The sequence below is a fragment of the Ictalurus punctatus genome, chromosome 5, assembly GCF_001660625.3.
Source record: "Ictalurus punctatus breed USDA103 chromosome 5, Coco_2.0, whole genome shotgun sequence".
Lineage (NCBI taxonomy): Eukaryota > Metazoa > Chordata > Actinopteri > Siluriformes > Ictaluridae > Ictalurus > Ictalurus punctatus.
This window is the reverse complement of record NC_030420.2, coordinates 2,942,318-2,964,645: the sequence shown is the minus strand read 5'-3', so window position 1 is coordinate 2,964,645 and position 22,328 is coordinate 2,942,318. Positions and strand designations below refer to the sequence as shown.

General features: G+C 44.3%; 1 protein-coding gene across 1 annotated transcript in view; it reads right to left on the bottom strand.

Moving 5' to 3' along the window:
• rimbp2b (RIMS binding protein 2b) overlaps nt 1-22,328 on the bottom strand; it is an 83,873-nt gene that overhangs the window by 40,840 nt on the left and 20,705 nt on the right. Inside the window, exons 2-3 of the mRNA XM_047155382.2 lie at nt 17,614-17,697; nt 4,886-4,975 (exon numbers count right to left, since the gene is read on the bottom strand). The gene's annotated coding sequence lies outside the window, so the exon portion shown is untranslated. The remainder of the gene's footprint in view (nt 1-4,885; nt 4,976-17,613; nt 17,698-22,328) is intronic.

The window sequence follows — 22,328 nt, the reverse complement described above, 5'->3', positions numbered from 1 at the left end:
AAAATCCCTCTAGTGTGTGACCTCATCACGGGACTGATGGAAAATGAACGAGGGATTTCACCAGCAGCTGAAAAGGTTGTGCTTTACTAAATGAATTACATCACAGACTCAATAAGTGCTGACATTTTATTTGAAGCGTAGCTACACTGGGCCTTTATCTATTCCACGCCCATAAGCATTGCGTAAAAACAAACTTTATCATCAAATACTCGAGACTTTAAAAGAGACACATAAAAGTAAATAAATATCCATCGTATATGTAATTCTGTTCAAAACTAAACATCAGTAAAATAGAAAAAAAAAAAATGCTTAGTTAATCATCTAACCTGCTAGTTATCGGGCCAACATTATCAATGACCTTGACATTATCAATGACCTTGACCTTGAGCTTCCTTTACAGTGCTTTCTGTATATCGTCCACGATTCCGTCGGTCCACGTACACGCGAGTCGGGTCTAATAGAAGCGTGGTAATCCTTAGCTGTATATTTTTAGCCGTCAGCTAGCGATCTACTGTAGCTCTTGCTAAATTCCGCCAGGTGAAGGTATCATCCCCCTCACGGTTCATTTAATTATTCGCCGTCGCTGTCGCACCCCTCACCCTCACAGCCAATTTACGTCTGGATCAAACCTCTCTAACCTCGTTGACGTCTCTTATACTGATTTCTGAAAATCAATGGAAAAGGGATTCTCCTTGCCCAGACGTCTTTCCAGACACCTTAATAAGTTTCCACTGTACCGGAAAAAAAATAAAATAAATAATAATAACGTACTGAAGTAAAAATAGGACCTTCCCTCTTTCAAGTGCACTTAGAAGTGCTTGAAAGCAAAGACGGCAGGAGGTTCAGGTTCTCTATTGATCAGGGAGTAAGTGATGATAAAAGAGCTGGGACACACACACACACACACACACACACACACACACACACACAGCTGATCCACATAGCCTTATTCTAACAGCCGTATTTCAGATTTATTTAAAAACAGATATACGTTTCAGCTCGTAACCCTGCGGAAACGTCCGAAGGGGGCGAATACTTTTGCAAACCGCCCTCCGTATGAAACGCGGGCACTAAAACGGAAGGTCACTGCGCGCACACGGTATGTACCTTGTAAAAATCGATGATTCAGAGTAAAAGATTTAGAGCGATCCTCTGTCGTGTTTACAAGGAGGGACAGGTTTTACTTTTAACAACGCCAAAAAGGAGGGCGGTTTTAACCTGGACCGCCCGCGTCCAACTGTTCAAAGCAAAGCCGCGTCTGTTCTTCTCGAAGGATCGGCCGGTGCGCCGATAGCAAATGTTCAAAAAATGTGTGGAAGAAGCGTCTCGGAAAAACGAGAAGGCGTCGCTGATGATCGTGTTGTATTGTGGGATTGAGATCGGTGTGATTAAACCGTGCCACGTTCTCTCGGACTGCGCGTCGGGCGAAGGGACGACAACTAGGACGAACCGCTCGTCTCTGTATCCGTGAACTTTTTTATCATTGTGCTCTGGTTTCTTTCAATTACCAGTGTTTGTTATTTAGAAGCTTTACAAGTTCCCGAAATACTTAAACCGGGCACCCACGACCCTGCCACTTCTTTCTCTTGACCCGTATCCGCGTGACTTTACGCCCTGCTCCGCGATTGGCCGGGCCGATAACTGTACGAAGGAGCAAGCGAAATAAAAGTTGTCTGTAAGTGGATTTCTATTCTTTGGAATTGAAACACATCCGTACGCGTCGAGACGAGCACCGCGTCCTCTCACACCTTTGCTGTCTCTAGTGCTTGGGTTGTAAATCTGTTGTCCTAGACGACTGGCTGAAGTGTGTGACCCATATTCAGGACCAGATTCCATATCTTCCCTGCCGATGCTCTGACACATCCAGTCTATTTTTAGGGGTTTTTTTTTTTTTTTTTTTAAATGCAGCTCAGTGAGGGGTTTTTTTTTTTTGCTCCTGAAAATCTTTTCCGGTACGCGTGTACATACTCCGTTAACCCTGCGTTTGGAACGATCCATTTTAAACTCTTCTCCTGAACAAGGAGCAATGCTAAATGACTGCTTACGTCTTTCGATTCCGATTTCTCGAACGACCCTGAATAATATCACAGCTTATGTTTAGTTCTGAAGCCGTTCCAGATGGTCCATGTCTTTACACCTGCACATACAGCACGCCGTAATAAATATGACACATTATTTATTTAAAAAAAATATATATATATTGTTCTGTGAGTACTTCTTTAACAGTACTGATAGAGTATTCTTAAATCATCCCTGACCTAGTGAACGAGTACGAGGATGTATTTATTGATCAATGCTTCAAAGGACTTCCGGAAGTCGCTCTGGATTTTCGCGTTTGCCGAACGCCGTCCCGTAAATTATTATTATTTATTTATTTTTTTAAAAAATCCAATTGTACTGAAATACAAAAATATTACAACTGACACCAAGACTGATCTAAGACTAATAATAAAAATAAACAAAAAAAAAAACGAAAGGAGATTGAGTGCCGTTATGTAAGAAAGTAAAACATAATTCTTGATGTGACGTGATCTGAAGGCGGCATTTATGGAAGGAGTCTCCAGTGTCGGCGCTTTGTAACGGTACGTTTTCCGCCACTGCAAACTCTAAGAGACTTGTTAGCTTAGAGGAAGTAAAGAGAAGAAGATTATCGCTCATGCTTATACTGTAGCTGTTACAGTATCACTGATAGGAACTATATAGGATAGAACTGAAGGAACTAATCTGCTGGTGGATATTAAATGTAACCGGAAACGGATAAAAAGCGGCTTTTTTTTTTTTTAAAGCGTAAAAATTCGTAATGGTTGGTTCATTTCCCCGAACGTCGTGTCTTGTCATGTTTCCTTCCTGATGTTCCGGTGTAACCGCTCACGGCCAGTGGCTGTAAAGCAAACGTAAATATCGTCAATCTGGCGTGAAATATATCTCTAATGATATCGCATTTCCCATGAGCTCACTAAAGAATGCTGCTTAGCAGGGCATCAGGGAGCCGTTACAATCTACAGACCCGTTCCAAGTGATCGCTCGCCCGCTCCCTCTCTTTCTCTCTCTCTCTCTCTCTCTCACACTTTCCCTCCATCTCCCTCCGTTTCTTCATTGATTCATAAATGTGTAATGAAGGGGTCTTTTTTAGCAACACCGACGTTTGTCGACACACCTCCTTCGGTCGTGCGCTCTCTCAGTCAGACATCGAGACATGTTTACCCCGAGAACGTCGGACTCGGACACAGCTACAGGTAGACGGACGTAACGGAGCGACGGAAGATGCCGGGAGTCAGACATAACTAACAGAAACAAACGCTGGGATCACACGATCGTGGTCGGAGTGGAGGATCTGGAACGCTAAAGTAACCGTGACGGAGCGCGGACGATGAGCGCTGACGTCGGACGCGGATAAACGGAGGTGTTTATCGAGTCGGCATCAGTTCGAAGGTTTAGAAAGGACTCCATTGACACTAAGGGCAGAGGATAAAAACGTTCGATTGTATGAGTGAAGTCCTGATGAAATCAAAATGGAGGTTGCGTGGGTTTTTGTACGAACATGTCAGCGTAAAGGTGATCTATGAGCTAGCGCCGAAACAGTGACAAAATCTGCATTTACATGATATATGCATTAAAAATTGAGAGTTGATGACATCATTCTGCACTTAGATTTTCTGTCCAATCGAATGCTCTCTAGAATCTGAAACGTCCCACCCCCGACTTTATAAAAATCCATGGTACTAACTGTTAAGTACGGTATAGCCCAGACTACGAGGTAAGCTAAACGTTATTGGTTACTTTTTTTTTAAAGGGGGCGGAGTCACTCAATATGTCCCGCCCCGACTTCCTGTTTCAGAGGAAATTGAATAACGCTGTGTTTCGAGGCACTTCACGGGGACTTTAACTATGATTCAATTATAGTTCAACGCGAGCGTTTTGTCTAATCGACAATAATGAGATCTCTCTTTGTGCGCGCTTGGAATAAAACACCTCGGGGTGTGGCGTTTTAGGAAAACAATCGACGAAAGACGTTACCGCTACCAACCCAAAGTTATTATTTTCCAGTAACAGCACGTGTTGAAAGATTTGGTTTCTCTTATACCATCTTATCTCTTATATTGCCGACCATCGTGTATCGTGTATAAACCTGTGATTTGCCTCGGACCAGCTACGGACCAATCGGAGTCGAGAATTCACTCTTCCTTTCACGGAAAACGCTCCGAGGGCCGTAAGAGAACCTCGCGGCTCAGTAAAGAGATTTTTTTCCCCCCTATATCATGATGATGAGCGCTCGTTTCGAACAAAAGTGTAATATCCATCGGTGTAGAGAACAGCAGACTCATATCCGTCTGTCTGGTAATGCTTCATATCAGTTCAAGAGCTGGGGGCAGATAACACAACACAACACACACACACACACACACACACAAACTGGATAAAGAGGCTGAATCTCAGTGATCAGGAGCCTCCTCATACCGATCAGAAATTGCATCTCTCTCTCGCTCTTCCTCCTTTTCTCTCTTTCATCCCTGGGGGCCTCTCACCGCAAAGGAGGCGTGGCCTCTGATCTCTCTACATAGCAGTAAATTCATTTTTGTACATTTTCATGAACTGTATATTCTTTATGTTCTGTGTGACAGACACACACACAAACACACGCGCGCACACACACACACACACGCGGAAGTGGGGTCCAATACCTAGCGGAGGAGTTGAAGGAAGGCATATTGCTTCCTGCCTCTGCTTCCAGCTGACACACATCATCTATAAACCCGCGTAATAAACTCATCCATCTGAGAGCGAGTGGGCGGTCACTCCCATGCTGTACTGGGCCACAGAAAGCCATCTGATTGGACAAGAGGATCCTGAGAGGCGCGGGGTTGAACAGCCCAAGGCCGCTTACCTGCTCACACTCTGTGGTCTTCTGGATGTTGGTGAGTGAGTGCACATTTAAATGCGTTTTCCTCTGCAGAACATTCTGGAGCTCACTCTCCTGAGGACACACACACACACACACACACACACACACACACACACACACACACACACAAAGATACTCAATTATTCATACAAAAGATTTAGGCTTTTTGAATGAAGTGTGGATGTGTGTGTGCATGTGTGTGTGTGTGTGTGTGTGTGTGTGTGTGTGTGTGTGTGTGTGTGTGTGTGTGTGTGTGTGTGAGAAAGAAGAGAAGGAAAGGGCATGAAATAAAAGAAAGGAAAGGAAAAAAGGGAACGCGAAGAAAAGGAAAAAGGAAAGAAAAAGAAAGGAAAGGAATAAAAAGGAAAGAAAAAAGGAACGTGAAGCAAAGGAAAGGAAAGGAAAGTAATAGAAAGGAAAGGAAATGTAAATAGAAAGGAAGGGAAAGGAAAGGATGAAAGGAAAAGCAAAGGAAAGGGAAGGGAATGTAAATAGAAAGGAAGGGAAATGTAAATAGAAAGGAAGGGAAAGGAAAGGATGAAAGGAAAAGCAAAGGAAAGGGAAGGGAATAGAAAAAAGGAAGGGAAAGCAAAGGAAATGTAAATAGAAGGGAAGGGAAGGGAAGGAAAGACAAAGGAAAGGAAAAGAAAGGGAAGGAAATGAAAGGAAAAGAAAGGAAAGGAAAGGAAATGAAAGGGGAAAAGGAAAGGAAATGTAAATAGAAGGGAAGGGAAGGGAAGGAAAGGAAAAGAAATGTAAACAGAAGGGAAGGGAAGGGAAGGAAAGACACAGGAAAGGAAAAGAAAGGAAAGGAAATGAAAGGAAATGAAAGGAAAGGGGAAAAAGAAAGGAAATGTAAATAGAAGGGAAGGGAAGGAAAGGAAAAGAAAGGGAAGGAAAGGAAAGGAAAGGAAAGGGGAAAAGGAAAGGAAATGTAAATAGAAGGGAAGGGAAGGAAAGGAAAAGAAAGGGAAGGAAAGGAAAGGAAATGGGAAAAGGAAAGGAAATGTAAACAGAAGGGAAGGGAAGGAAATGAAAGAAGAGAAGAGAGAAGAAGAGAAGAGTATGACACAGTTTGCATGTATGTATCACGTGCATTTGAAAATCACGCTGTGTGCCTTTAATAGCTCTGTGTAATTAGCTTAACTTCCCAAATCACAGGATAAGACTAAGTGCAGCATTGATTTCTCTCTCTCTCTCTCTCTCTCGCTCTCTCTCTCTCTCTCTCTCAGCATGGATGGAGAGATTAAGCAGTGTTCCTTATTGCGGCCGGGCACTTAATTACACTCTATCAACATCCAGAAGGCGCGTCTGTGACACCGCTTAAACTCCCGACAGCCGCTGCTCTTCAGCTCAAACCATCAGCCGTCGTGTGCCAATAATATATGCATGTACGCTGTATACCTAATCAGTGTTATCTTACTGTACAGCGGCACCAGGCTGCACATGTCCACGCAGCACACCTCATCACGACTGGGATGTATGACTTGTTTAATGAGCGTGGTGAAGCACTGGAACGCTGGCTTGACTAGGCTGGGCCGGGATTTATTTGGAAGAGCAGAAGAAACACCACAACGGTGACCATGAACTCGAGCTGACTTGTGACTCAATCAGTAGAGGAGTAGGCTAAAACTGACAGGAAGTCCCTGGAGACACTGGTGGAGTCCTTACCTGACAGGACTGGCGCTGTTATTAAAGCAAGCAGAGGTGTAAACAAGTATTAGGAATGAAATGCCACATGAAATTGAATTTTTTTTTTGTCCAAGGAGCTTATGTAACCATGGCAACAATCATACATTGTTTTTGCACTTCACTACTGCATGGTAAAGAGGAAACGTACGGTATATATACAACCTGGGGTTTGATCCCGGAAAGGAAAGGAAAGGAAAGGAAAGGAAAGGAAAGGAAAGGAAAGGAAAGGAAAGGAAAGAAGAAATGAAATGGAAGGAAAGGACAGAAAAGAAAGGGAAAGGAAATAAAATCAAAGGAATGCAAAGGAAAGGACAGGAAGCGAAGGAAAGGAAATGACAGGAAAGAAAGGAAATAAGAGGAAAGGAAAGAACATGAAGTGAAGGTAAGGAAATTAAAAGAAAAAAAGGGACAAGAAGGAAAGGAAAGGACATGAAGTAAAGGAAAAGAAAGAATAGGAAACAAGAGCAAAGGAAAGCAAAGGACAGGACAGGAGGTGAAAGAACAGGAAAGAACAGGAAAGAAAGCAAAGGAAAGGACAGGAAGTGAAAGAACAGGAAAGAAAGGAAAGGACAGGAAGTGAAAGAACAGGAAAGAACAGGAAAGAAAGGAAAGGACAGGAAGTGAAAGAACAGGAAAGAACAGGAAAGAAAGGAAAGGACAGGAAGTGAAAGAACAGGTAAGAAAGGAAAGGAAAGGACAGGAAGTGAAAGAACAGGAAAGAAAGGAAAGGAAAGGACAGGAAGTGAAAGAACAGGAAAGAAAGGAAAGGAAAGGACAGGAAGTGAAAGAACAGGAAAGAAAGGAAAGGACAGGAAGTGAAAGAACAGGAAAGAACAGGAAAGAAAGGAAAGGACAGGAAGTGAAAGAACAGGAAAGAAAGGAAAGGACAGGAAGTGAAAGAACAGGAAAGAAAGGAAAGGAAAGGACAGGAAGTGAAAGAACAGGAAAGAAAGGAAAGGACAGGAAGTGAAAGAACAGGAAAGAACAGGAAAGAAAGGAAAGGACAGGAAGTGAAAGAACAGGTAAGAAAGGAAAGGAAAGGACAGGAAGTGAAAGAACAGGAAAGAACAGGAAAGAAAGGAAAGGAAAGGACAGGAAGTGAAAGAACAGGAAAGAAAGGAAAGGACAGGAAGTGAAAGAACAGGAAAGAACAGGAAAGAAAGGAAAGGACAGGAAGTGAAAGAACAGGAAAGAAAGGAAAGGACAGGAAGTGAAAGAACAGGAAAGAACAGGAAAGAAAGGAAAGGAAAGGACAGGAAGTGAAAGAACAGGAAAGAAAGGAAAGGAGAGGAAGTGAAAGAACAGGAAAGAACAGGAAAGAAAGGAAAGGAAAGGACAGGAAGTGAAAGAACAGGAAAGAAAGGAAAGGAAAGGACAGGAAGTGAAAGAACAGGAAAGAAAGGAAAGGACAGGAAGTGAAAGAACAGGAACGAACAGTAAAGAAAGGAAAGGAAAGGACAGGAAGTGAAGTAAAGGAAAGGACAAGAAAGAAAGGAAAGGAACCAAAAGCAAAGGATGCAAAGCGAAGGAAAAGAAAGGATAGGCAAGGAAAGCAAAGGAAAAGAAGAAAAGAAAGGAAATGAAAGGAAAGGAAAGGACAGGAAGTGAAGGAAAGGAAAGAACAGGAAAGGAAAGAACGGGAAAGGAAATAAAACGAAACAAAAGCAAACGAAAGGACGTGAAGTGAAGGAAAAGAAAGGAAAGGAAACAAGCGTGAAGGAAAGCAAACGGAAGGACAGGAAGGACAGGAAGGACAGGAAGGAAAGCATCACTATTGATGATTGAATTGAATACCGAAATGAGACGATTCAAAAGAAAGTCGTGTTACGATGAAATGTTACACAAACTCGTACTCTATTATATAACTGCACTGATATCGTGAACAGCGGTCAAAATTGTAATCAAACCAAAATGAATCGGTGTCCATTTAAATAACAGAATTAAATAATAGAATTAAACACGCTACATAACATACACAGTATAAAAATGATCCATCCAATCACAATGCCTTAATGTTCATGACTTCTGCCTGAAACACTGTGTAGCATACAATACACATGCATACGCTACGCACAATACAGCAGCGTAGCAACCTCAGCCGAGCTAGCTAGCTACATACACACAGCGCTGCGCTAACTTCCAGTAACCAAGAGCAAGCTTAGATACCCGATGCATCGGATATTCGTAGGAATCCGAGTTCTCTAGCCACCTAGCCAATATTAGGCTACTATATTATATAGTGTCATTTAAAACAGGTAGTCAAATGCGTTAGCAACCTAGCTTAACTTTACCCGAATTACAGTAGTTAGTCATTAAGCTAGCAGGAGCTAGGTCATCTATTATCTTAGCAATCAGAAATCTGTCTGTTTCGTTTCGCCTCTGGAGGAACATATCGCTACACGTCTACTTTGGTGCAATTACAGAGCAGTAATGTTACTCCTGAAAAGGGCTGAGCGGGAGAAACGAGAGGAGACATGTACAGCAAAACAAGGAAAAGACGTCAAAGTAACTAGCGAAGAAAAGAGACCCAAACAGAAGACACACTAACACACACACACACACACATATATATACACAAATGCTCCACTTCCATACACACACAGTGAAGGCTCTTAAACGGACTGCAGTCCTTATTCCCTGCAGTCAATTCCAATCTGTCCTGCACTAAACCATGATTGCATTGGCATCCCACTCGCAACACATCGATCCAGAATTACACCGAAGACACGATAGACTGAGAGTCGGACTCTCCGTGAGAGAGACAGAGAGAGAGAGAGAGAGGGAGAGAGAGAGAGAGAGAGAGAGAGCTAGAGAGAGACAGAGAGAGAGAGAGAGAGAGGGAGAGAGAGAGAGAGAGGGAGAGAGAGAGAGGGAGAGAGAGAGGGAGAGAGAGAGAGAGAGAGAGAGAGCTAGAGAGAGAGAGACAGAGAGAGAGACAGAGAGAGCGAGAGAGAGACAGAGAGAGACAGAGAGAGAGAGAGAGAGAGGGAGAGAGAGAGAGAGAGGGAGAGAGAGAGGGAGAGAGAGAGAGAGAGAGGGAGAGAGAGAGAGAGACAGACAGAGAGAGCTAGAGAGAGAGAGACAGAGAGAGAGACAGAGAGAGCGAGAGAGAGAGCGAGAGAGACAGGGAGAATGAGAGAGAGAGAGAGAGACAGACAGAGAGAGGGAGAGCTAGAGAGAGAGAGACAGAGAGCGAGAAGAGAGAGACAGAGAGAGCGAGAGAGAGACAGGGAGAGCAAGAGAGAGACAGGGAGAGCGAGAGAGAGACAGCAAGAGAGACAGAGAGAGCGAGAGAGAGAGACAGAGAGAGTGAGAGAGACAGGGAGAGAGAGGGAGACAGGGAGAGAGAGAGAGACCGAGAGAGACGGGGAGAGCGAGAGAGAGACAGGGAGAGCGAGAGAGAGAGACCGAGAGAGACAGGGAGAGCGAGAGAGAGACAGAGAGAGAGCGAGAGAGAGAGCGAGAGAGACAGAGAGAGACAGAGCAAGAGAGAGAGACAGAGCGAGAGAGAGACAGGGAGAGCGAGAGAGAGACAGAGAGAGACGGGGAGAGCGAGAGAGAGACAGGGAGAGCGAGAGAGAGAGACCGAGAGAGACAGCGAGAGAGAGACAGAGAGAGAGCGCGAGAGAGAGCGAGAGAGACAGAGAGAGACAGAGCAAGAGAGAGAGACAGAGCGAGAGAGAGACAGGGAGAGCGAGAGAGAGACAGAGAGAGACGGGGAGAGCGAGAGAGAGACAGGGAGAGCGAGAGAGAGAGACTGAGAGAGACAGGGAGAGCGAGAGAGAGACAGAGAGAGAGCGCGAGAGAGAGCGAGAGAGACAGAGCGTGAGAGAGAGAGACAGAGCGAGAGAGAGAGATGGCAGCAGGGTTATAAAATGTGAGGAGAAGAGATAAGGATGAAGAACACTCAGAGACAGAAGTCTTTCTCTCCTTCTAAATGAAATGAACGATGGAGGATGCAAAAGACGTGTGATGGGAAAAAGCAAGAGACGGACAGAAGACTCATTTAGTCGAAATCTGTGATTTAGAGCTGTCCGAGCTGCTGCTACAGAAAATGAATCAACACCACTCCGTGTTCTTAACTTCCTGTTAGCTTCAGCTGGAATAAACACAGACACGCCGTGTGCGTGCGGTCTGCAGCGAGTCTTGGCTCGTCTAGGCTCAGTACTTCTCATCGCCGCGCTCCTCCATCTCCATACCGGAGCGTATTCCTTTAAGTGGATGCCGTGGCTCGGTGGAACTCGTCCGGTCAGAGAGCAGGGCTAATGGATCTCACGTGTTTCCTGGAAATCCGCTCCTCTGACCTTTGAGACGAGACGACGTGGTCCGTCCGGCGCTCGCAAATCCTCCCCCGCCCCACTCCTAATTCACTCGGAGTTTGTTTAAAGCACAATGTTTTCCACCATCTGGTGGCTTTCAGCCAATCAGAACGTCTCATTCAGCAGGTGTACCAACCTGGCCAGTTGAGTAAAATGTTCACTTCTTGCTGCTGGACTCGGACTTCGTGACCCCCGCTGTATAAACGAACGCTACGGCTACATTTTACTGCAGCACATGGATGGTTTTCCTGCCCAAGAGGAGATAAGAGAAGACTGCACACGAGACGTGTTCACTGGCCACGTCGGCAAACCGCTTTAATTAGCGCGGCATCCATCACACATCAACCGTCAGACCAAACAACTTAGTCAGGCTGAGTAACGACTGCACCGTGGCTCCTGCAAGACAGAAGACCAGAAAGTAGGAGACATTGCTGACGGTACAGATGCTAGAGAGGAGGAAAGGCTGTGAAAGCGTGTTTGAGAGCCAGACTGAGACTCCACTGACATCAGCTCCCAGATTTCTACTTCTTTCGCTTTCTCTTGGTTCTCGGATATTTCGAAAGCTTTCCCCAGGCGTCAGACGTTCCTGCTTCATGTTGATGCTCCTCATTCATTTTTTTTTACTTATTATTGCTATTAATTTCTGGATTTTTATTTTTCCCTCGTTTTTTTTTTTTTTTCCAAGTTCCTTGTTTTTTTAAACAAGACCTGAGACACTTCCTTTCAGTTCAAATTCTTAAGTCTTGAGAAGCTCTTCCTCACCTTCCTTGGTCTTGAAAGGCTCTTCCTGAACTTCCTAAGTTTTGAGAACCTCGTCCTCAGCTTCTTCGTTTTCGAGAACCTCGTCCTCAGCTCCTTCATTTTCGAGAACCTCGTCCTCAGCTTCTTCGTTTTCGAGAACCTCGTCCTCAGCTCCTTCGTTTTCGAGAACCTCGTCCTCAGCTCCTTCGTTTTCGAGAACCTCGTCCTCAGCTCCTTCGTTTTCGAGAACCTCGTCCTCAGCTCCTTCGTTTTCGAGAACCTCGTCCTCAGCTCCTTCGTTTTCGAGAACCTCGTCCTCAGCTTCTTCGTTTTCGAGAACCTCGTCCTCAGCTCCTTCGTTTTCGAGAACCTCGTCCTCAGCTCCTTCGTTTTCGAGAACCTCGTCCTCAGCTCCTTCGTTTTCGAGAACCTCGTCCTCAGCTCCTTCGTTTTCGAGAACCTCGTCCTCAGCTCCTTCGTTTTCGAGAACCTCGTCCTCAGCTCCTTCGTTTTCGAGAACCTCGTCCTCAGCTTCTTCGTTTTCGAGAACCTCGTCCTCAGCTTCTTCGTTTTCGAGAACCTCGTCCTCACCTTCTTCATTTTTGAGAACCTCGTCCTCAGCTTCTTCGTTTTTGAGAACCTCGTCCTCAGCTTCTTTATTTTTGAGAACTTCTTCCGTACCTTTCTCAGGCTTGAGAAGCTCCTCAACGTGCTCGGTCTTAAAAGACTCTTCCTCAGCGTTGTCAGGCTAGGTCGGCTCTTCCTCGTCTTCCTCTTGAGAGGCACGTGATGCGCTTCTTTGAATTCCTCGTTCTCGATTGGGATCTTCCTCAAGTTCATCAGTCTTGATGATAGCCGAGTTTCAACTCGTCTTTGACTGTGATGCTGTTCCCCAAGTTCCATAGTATTGAGAGGGTTTTCTTTCCCCCCAGTTTTAGGAGACTCTTCTCCAGTCTTTTCAGTCCCAAAGTTCTTCCAAGATTTTTCATTAGCATTACAGGGCTCTTTTTCAATCTCCTTAGTATTTAGAAGCTCTTCCCAAAGTCCACCAAGTTCATGACGGCGCGTTTCTGAATTTTTTATTATGTTCCTTGAATCCGTATATACAGACATGTGACCGATTAAAGGAAAGCCGGGTGGGTTGCTGGCATGCTTGTTGTTCCATTGAAACTGTTCTGGTGGCTTGTGGTGGCCCAACATCCCACTAACACTCTTTGTGTTGTATTTTTTTCCTTTAGTTTGTCACCTGTCTGTGTATAGGTGCAAGAACAACTGAGCGTTTGTGGGCGTACATCTCTGTGTGGTTAAGTTCAGCGGCTCTGCAGTCATTACTGCGAGGACGCTACCGCCTGTGGTTTCAGTACAGAATCCCAGCGGAGAGCTACATTTACACTGCCGACTCCCCCTGAGTTACCTCCCTCCTACACACACTCATACACTCGCAAAAGCGATTTCTTTACACGGCTCAACGTGATAATTGCATTAACATATGCACACAGGCTGCAGGACAGAAATCCAATTTTAACGCCGCAAAACTGCAGCACTGACACTGTGCCTGCCTCGTCCTCGTTATATAAATCATGCTAAGGAAAGCGGTTTTGTATTCCGTAGCTGGAGAAGGAATAGACGAAGGCACCACAGACAGACATGGCTTTAATGTTCATGTCATAGAACTACACTTTGATTTGCTCCTCATCACGGTCATGTGTTATGCAATATATTGTGTTGGGTAAAACACACACACACACACACACACACACACACACACACTATTGCTATCACAAATGTACCTAGGTCACAATACTGTGATAATATTTTATTACATATGAACATATAATATTAGATATACATATAATATTTTAACAGTATTTTAATGTGATAGAAGGGTACAGTTGAGAGTAGGCCTGGACAATCCATCCATCCATCCATCCATCTATCTGACCATCCATCCATCCAACCATCTATCCATCCATCCAAGCATCCATCCATCCATTCACCCATCCATCCATCCATCCATTCATCTATCCATCCATCCACTCACTGATCCATCTACCATCCTTTAAAAAGGAGCTCCAGAAGCTCCAGGAGACTCTCGGGGATGCGCTGTCTAGTATCCAGCTTGACCTGCAGGCCGTGAAGACACAGCTGGCTAGTGATAAAGTCGTTACCGAGGCTACCATATCAACGCTGAAAGGTACTGTTGGGGGAATGGAGCACGCGCTCTCCGGTTGCACCGATGACATAGTTCATATGAAGACTACTATCGAGTAGTCACTGCGACCGTGACTCAATTAGAGAACAAATGTGAGGATTTGGAGTCGAGGTCACGGCGCAATAACGTTAGGATAGTGGGAGTTCCAGAGGGCGTTGACACCTGTACAACCGCTGCGCTGCTGTAGCGGCCTTGTTAAAAGAAGCGTTTGGTCTGGAGAAGGAGTCGGTTTTGGACCGGTCCCACCGGAACCTTCAGGCGAAGCCCAAGCCTGGTGAACGACCACGAGCTATTGTGTGCAGATTCCACTATCACAGTGACTGTGTTGACATTTTACGCCGTGCGAGAGAGCTCCAGCGGATTAAAGTGAGGGATTTGACCATCTCCGTTTTTCCTTGACTACACAGCCAGGACAGCCCGGGCCCGGGCCGCGTTTAACGAGATTCGGCGTCAACTTCGTGGTATTGAGGGAGCTCGCTGTGGAATACTTCACCCGGCTCGGCTTCGCATTACATATAACGGTGTTCAGAAGGACTTTATTTCAGCGGAGGAAGCAGGAGACTATGTTAAACTCTTGATATCGGGTTGAACTACATCACCTACACAGCGGAGTCTTTTTCGCTCTTCTATTATTTTTATTTTTTGCACTCGGCCTTCCAGCTCTACAGAATTCGGATTCTTATTGAAGATATCGTCGTTGCATTACTCCACCTAGATTTTGTGGACTCACTCCTCTTAAATTAACTTCTGTATTAATGTGGTTCTCTGTTTCGATGCTCTGACCGGGTTAGAGTTTCTGTTTATTTAATTTTATTAGTGTTATCTCCTCGGCTTTACGTGCTACACTGTTATATTATTTGTTACAAGTCTTTAAACGGTAAGGACGTCATATTTATTATTGTGCGCAGACTGTTTATCAGTCTTGGTAATTTTGTTGGTTAGTCCAGCTTTACTCTCCGAGTTGTTTTCACATTGTGGACAGCGTTCGGTTTCTGTAGGATACACTGCTGTCTCATTTGTTTATGGAGACTTTGGGTGTGGGTGTTTGGAGGATTGTGAGAGTAAGCAGAACATGCCAATGCTTTGAAGGATGTAATGTTATTTAATTGCGAATCTTTTTTTTAGAGGATTTAAACCTAACATGGTGAAGAAATTATATTATAGAATTCAGGCAATTTTACTGGGGTTATCTCGTACAGTGTGGCAAGTAATAATCTGGAAAGACCGTTGTAATATCACAGTCTAAAACTGGATTTAAAGAGAAGCAAATTAGTAAATGAATCACATGTAAATGAATCATACATAAATGAATCGCATGAAAATGAATCACCTGAAAATGTATCACTTGAATATGAAGCTCATGAAAATGAATCACATGTAAATGTATCACATGTAAATGAATCATACGTAAATGAATCACATGTAAATGAATCACATGTAAATGAATCACACGTAAATGAACCATATGAAAATGAATAAATAAATTAAACACAAATCCTTCCATCCATCCACCTAATCATCCATCCATCCTTCCATCCATTCATCCATCCACCCCCTACCACACTATCCATCCATTTGTTCATTAATCATCCATCCATTCATCCATTTTTGATTAGCATCCCTTTGATGCAGAATCAACAAAATGTCAGAAAACTAAATTTCCCATTACCCTTGTGTGTATTATTTAACCGTATTATTTATTTATCGCATATGGAATGTGTAGAACAGCATAAAAGTCAACCCAGCACGCAATATGGATGTGGAGTGAAGGTAAAGACACAACGCAGCGCCCGCCCATCTCAAAGGCTTTTCTTTATCAAATAAAGGGAAGACCACGTCCAAAGAGTTCCCCAGGCTTTCAGTGAAGATGAGACTCTCTACATACCTCCACCCCCGCCCTCTCATCTGCCTCCATCTCCCGTCTGCCTCTCTCACACTGCTGCTCCTTTGCTTTGCCATGACAGCACACCCGCGAGGCACAGAGCCATTTCTGGTGTGCGGGGAGGACGGAGACAAAAAGACAGAGAGAGAGCCCAAGGGAGCCAGTACTGTTTGTGTATGTGTGTGTGTGTGTGTGTGTATGTGTGTGTGTGTGTGTGAGGGAGAGAGTGAGCGGGCGGGATATAGAGAGTGTTTCAGTGTGTTTACAGAGTATATGCATGACTGGATTAAAGGAGTGATAAGCAGTATTCCACTTCCGGCCATACAGTGCTAGATTGCTGAATATTCCAATAACATTTCTGGTGTGTATGGAGGACAGAGAGAGAGAAAATCCATCCATCTAACCATTTATTCATCCACCCATCCATCCATCCATGTACTCACACAACTGACCACACTCACCCACGTACCCATGCATCCATTTATCCATCTATTCATCCACCCATCCGTCCATTCATCTAACCATCAAACCATCCATCCATCCGTACATCTATCTATCCATTCATCTACCCATGTACCCATCCATCCATCCATCCATGTACTCTCACAACTGACCGACCACCCCATGCATCCATCTATTCATCCACCCATCCATCCATTCATCAAACCATGTACCCATCCATCCATCCATCCATCCATTCATCTACCCATCTATCAATCCATCTATCATTCTTCCATCCATTCATCTACCCATATACAGTACACCTACATCAATCCATCTATCCATCCCTACTACTATCCATCCAATCATCTACACAATACCCATCCATATACCCACCCATCCACCCATCCATTCATCCATCTAATCATCTACCCCATACCCATCCGTTAACCAACCATCCATCCATCCATCTGAACATTTATCCATCCATTCATCCATCCATACAACTATCCATCCATTCATCTACCTTCATCCATCCATCTATACAACTATCCATCCAATCATGTACCCAGATACCCATCTATACACCCACCCACCCATCCATTCATCCATCCAATCACCAACCATCCATCCATTTACCCATCCATCTATCATCCATTCTTCCATCCATCCATCCGTCCAACAGCCATCCATTCATCTACACACCCATTGATTCACCATCCATGCATCCATTCATCTACCTATACACCCATGCATTAACCCAACCATCCTCCATCTACTCATCCATCCATTTATCCATCTATCCATGGATTTATTCATACAACCATCCATCCACTAATCCACCCATGCATCCATCCTTGTATTTATCCATCCATCCATCTATGCTTTTGCTGCTTTTCAAGTATGACCAAAGTTTTTCATAATTATTATTATTATTTTATTGGGTATTATGTTTCTGGCTTTTCACTAGCTACAAACCAGCTACAACAATGCCAAGCTGAGGCTTTTGTTTTTCTTTTAAATTCTGCCAACCTGATACTTGTAAAAAGAATTTACTTCCCACTTGTTTCACACTAGAGCTTGCACACACCCTCAATTCAACTTGCCACTCATCTTCAACCCTTAAGCGCCAGTTTTGCTAAGTAATGCTAAAGTCGTTAAACATTTCAAAACTGTATGAAAAAAAATTCCCCTTTAACGTCGTCATTCATTGATTATAATCCTATAGCTCGCAGAGAACAGAGTGACTGTTTATTTCCCCAGCGTGCAGTCAGCAGCAGAGTAACACTGACATGTCGCTTCAACAATCGGGAACTTTATCGACACCTCTGCAGGCAACAGATCCCTGAAGAGCCCCGAATACGACGCTCCTGTCTGGAAGTGTGACTGGGAAGTGAAGAGATTTCATTTCACAAGCTCTTACCAAGGTTTGACATGACTGGCTCTTTTTCTTCACTCCCTCTTCGAGAACGTCGCACTCGTTTTTCTTCTCGCTGATCTCCGTCTCCTGAGTGAACACACACAGGGAAATAAGATTCAAATAGATTCTGCATTCCGAGTAGAAACACTGACAAATTGAGGACTACGTTACGCAACTTCTCAGATTTAACCTCGTAATGAGATGGGAATTCAGAAAGTCTCTCCTGCAAAAACTTGTTGAGGTTGTTGTTGTTGTTGTTTTTGTTGCCGTTTCCCAGTTTTCCTACCCGTTTTAGTAGATTTTCTTTCATTTTTGGGGTCTTTCACAATAATTTTGTGGGGACCTTTGGTGTATTTTAGGGGGGGTTTTAAATTTAATTTTCATTTTATTTTGGGAAATAGACATGTTCTCACATTTGGGGGTGTGTCTGTGTTTTAGGGCTCCTCCCCTGGGATGGTCTTCCCCATTTTTCTCCAGCACAAATCAGGGGATTCCCCTATCTCCCTCCACACTTGTTCTTGCCACGTGGAGTTGAAATGATCCGTGTCGTGTCTGCGTGTCTGGGTGTCAGCACCAGCTCTCTAAGCCTTCACAAGATTGATGAGTCTCCACCGCTAATGTCAGTCTCTAATTACTAATGTCCTATTATGAGACACACACACACACACACACACACACACAAAGACACACATCAATTTTCCAACCCTCTAACCACAACACCGTTCCACAGTGCAGTGAATCAGCTAATGGTTTATGCCGGAGTCTCCGGAGAGCCAGGTAAAGCCTGTGGGTATGTGTGTGTGTGTAGGAGTGTGTGTGTGGGAGGCTACAGATGGCGTTCTGTCCTTGTAATGGCAGATACAGTCCTCCACACACGCACAGAATGTAACATAAACAGCACGCATACGGATCAGAGGACGAAGCCGTCCTGTTGGATGAAACGTGTGAAGGACTGTGCATTCCTCAAATCTCACGAGCACCAACTCAAACACACGTGCTGATGTTCTGCCAAGTTACGCAAGATGAGGGGGAAAAAAGTAGGAATGGAAGACACGATTGGTAAGATCCTTGGAATGACTTGTTCTTGACAATTATGTGAGTTCATAGAAATAAGAAAGTAAGAAAGGAAACACTTCAAACAATACTGTGTAATACTGTTCGTTTAAGGGATGTATCCATCCATTCATCCATCTATTCGTCCATTCATCTACCCATATGCACCTCCATCCATCCATCCATCCATCCAATCGACGACACATCCATCCATACAACTATCCATCCAATCATCTACCCATATACCCATCCATTCATCCAGCTATCCATCCAGTCATGCATCCATTCATCTATCCATCCATTCATCTATCTATCCATCCAGTCATGCATCCATTCATCTATCCAATCATCTACAAATCCATTCATCCATCCATCCATCTATCTACCAATACACCTCCATTCATCTATCCATCCATTCATCCATCCAGTCATGCATCCATTCATCTATCCATCCATTCATCTATGCATATACACCTCCATCCATCATCCAATCATCTACCCATCTACTCATGGATAGTTGCATCCATCCAACTAGCCATATACCATCCTTTTATCCATCTATCTACCCATATACACCTCCATCCATCATCCAATCATCTACCCATCCAGCCATACAACTATCCATGCATTCATCCATCCAATCATCTACCCATATACCATCCGTCCATCCAATCATCTACCCACATACCCATTCATCCATCCTAGAGTTTGCACACACCCTCGAGTCAACTTGCCACTCATCTTCAACCCTTAAGCTCCACTATTGCTAAGTAATGCTAAAGCTCCATATATATATATATTTTTTTTTTGAAAAAGGACTGTGCATTCCTCAAACCTCACGAGCACCAACTCAAACACACACGCTAATGTTCTGCCAAGTTACACAGGATAAGTAGATAAAAAAAAAAAAAAAAACTAGGAATGGAAGACGTGATCCTTCAGATCCCTCGAACTTCTTCTTCCCGGCAGTTATAAACCTTTAGAAACAATCGTGTACTGTTCCTTTAAGGCTGGTCCGTTCCGTTGTGTCTTTAGCTGATGCTTCCAGCACGCGTGTGTTTTCTTTACGCTGGATTTATGGTATATATTATCGATTAGTGTAGAGCTATGGTGTGAGCTGTGTAGTGTTTATTCTCTCGCCGCCCGGTTGTGAATGCGGGCGCCGGTGTTAAATGGCCGCCGTGGTGCAGTGGGTTGTTTGTGACATGCAGTTAATGCCATGATGAATATTTAACTCCCGTACGCCCCGCTCGGGTCTCCCGGCGGCCGTTTGTCTTAAAAGCAAAGCGATGCTGTTCAGATAACGCCCTGAGAGCCTCAGAGAGAGACAGGCGAAGCTCGACAGGTCATGGCGCATCCATACATCACGACCTATCCAAACCGGCTTTATCCCAGACGTTCCAAAAGTCCGTTTTTGCACCACTAACATTACATTTAGATTTTAAAGGCAGCGTCGTACGTCTCCCTTCTGCTGGAAGGCAGACTCATAAATCAGTGATAATCTATCATTTCATAATAGAATGCTGCGATGAAATCGTTCACTATGATGATTAAGTGTTCGGCAGTTATCGCTGTTATGAATGCTATTGTGGAAATCTAATATCGGTAATTTAATATGCCTAGCGCGCACTCTGGTTCTGATGGAGTGCCATCCTAGCAACCGACGCCATGGCGACGACCCGGCTGAACTGTCTGTTTAGCGCGGACAACAGAGGCTCGGTGCTAAAAGATGGGTCGCTGACACTGGACACATCACACAAACCCACACAGCTCTCCTCCTGTCTGTACAATACAATACACACACACACACACACACACACACACACACACACTAGCACACCTGTGTGTGGGGGAGGAAATCACTTCAAGGAACAAATATACTAGCTGAGCTGATCGTAATTCACCAAGTGTCTCACACACACATACACACACACACACACACAGTGTGCATGTAGAGCATCTCATCCTCATGGGTGACAATGCAGAGAATTTGAAGCCGCTGCCATATTGAGCGTTTCCGCATGACGCTACAGCGGTCAGGTGGTACAAGGCGGAGCTCTGGGAAAATTCCTAGCTTCCTAGTTCCTGGGATTACGAGTTCTACAAGGACGTGAACGCTCGGCGAAGTCGGAATCTCGTAATTACGGTAAGTACGACACGGCATTTAACTCCATCCTATGGCCACGCCCCCAACCCACAGCCTAACGCATGTATGTGCGTTTTGTTACAGTCTTTCGCTATACAGGTAACCCCTTTATACTCTATATCCTTCCATAAATCTATTTCAAGCAGGCAGAAACGACTTTTTATTGCATGACAATTAATGTTTCGTCCTGTGACGTCACTCAGGTGCTGAGATGGATCCTTTTACTGCAAACTCGATCAGATTTCTGCTTTTCACGTTGACGCTCGTGTAGTGGAAAGGCAAATTGCATCCCTGGTTCAGACACAGACTAATCCCTAATGATCAGAGATCAATGGGAGAGGCTGAGAATTACATAACATTAGAGTTGTGCGTGTATGTGAGAGAGAGAGAGAGAGAGAGAGAGAGAGAGAGAGAGAGACACCAAGCCTACTACTTACACAGTCACGCACAGTGCTGTGATGTTAACCTCACACATCCCAAAATGCACAGCTCTAACAGAAGCACAAAAAAACAAACAAAAAAAAAAAAACAGGAGGGGTGAAGAAAAAAAAGAGAAAAGAGAAAGGATTTACCTTCTAAGCTCCTTTGATCAGCAGGTTATTACGCAGGCGGTTCTTCACTCGGTTATGGGTTGGGGATGTATTTTTTTTGCATTGTGTAATTCATTATGCATGTGTAACGTCACACACACGCAGATTTTCCCATGAGCCATCATTGTCTAAAACACACGAGATATAAGAGACGTCTCTGACTCATCTCCGGCTTTGTCCGAACGCTTCACTTTCCAAAGCGTGCACACACACGCACGCACGCACGCACACACACACACACACACGCACGCACACATATCACTTACTAACCAACTAAGAAAAGTTAGGAACTATCCATCCATTTTCCATACCAAAGGGTCGTGGGGAGCCTGGAGACTATCCCAGGGAACACGGGGCACAAGGCAGGAGACACCCTGGATAGTGTGCCAGCCTATCGCAGGGCACAATCACACACATTCACACACCCATTCACACACTACGGACAATTAGGAACTAAGGAAGTGAAAAATTGAAAGCAGAAACCAAAGCACTAAGAACAAGGGATGTGACTGAATACACAAATTAGGCTTGAGCACATAATGTGTCCTAAACAAATACAAACAGTGGGCAATGTATAAGATTGTTTTTGTTTGTTTCTTAGTTTAAAAAAAAAAAAAAAAAAATTATATAAATTTTGTCAGAAAGCTTTAAACTGTGTGCATCAATATGTCCCAGGATGAACCAAAAAAAAAAAAAAAAACACTCGCACAAATGCTACATTTACGCTAGACTACGTGAAGCCAGCCAACCACATCTTTTCAAACTGCTGCTCATGCTGCATCACGGTGCGGCGTAACACACTCGAAGGACAGCGCTATCAGCTCTCTTCCTCATTCATGAGCTCGCAAACACCCACAGTTGGCTAAGGTCGCTGTGATTGACAGCGGAGAGATAGTATGCCCCTCCTACCCATAGAGCACGAACAAATT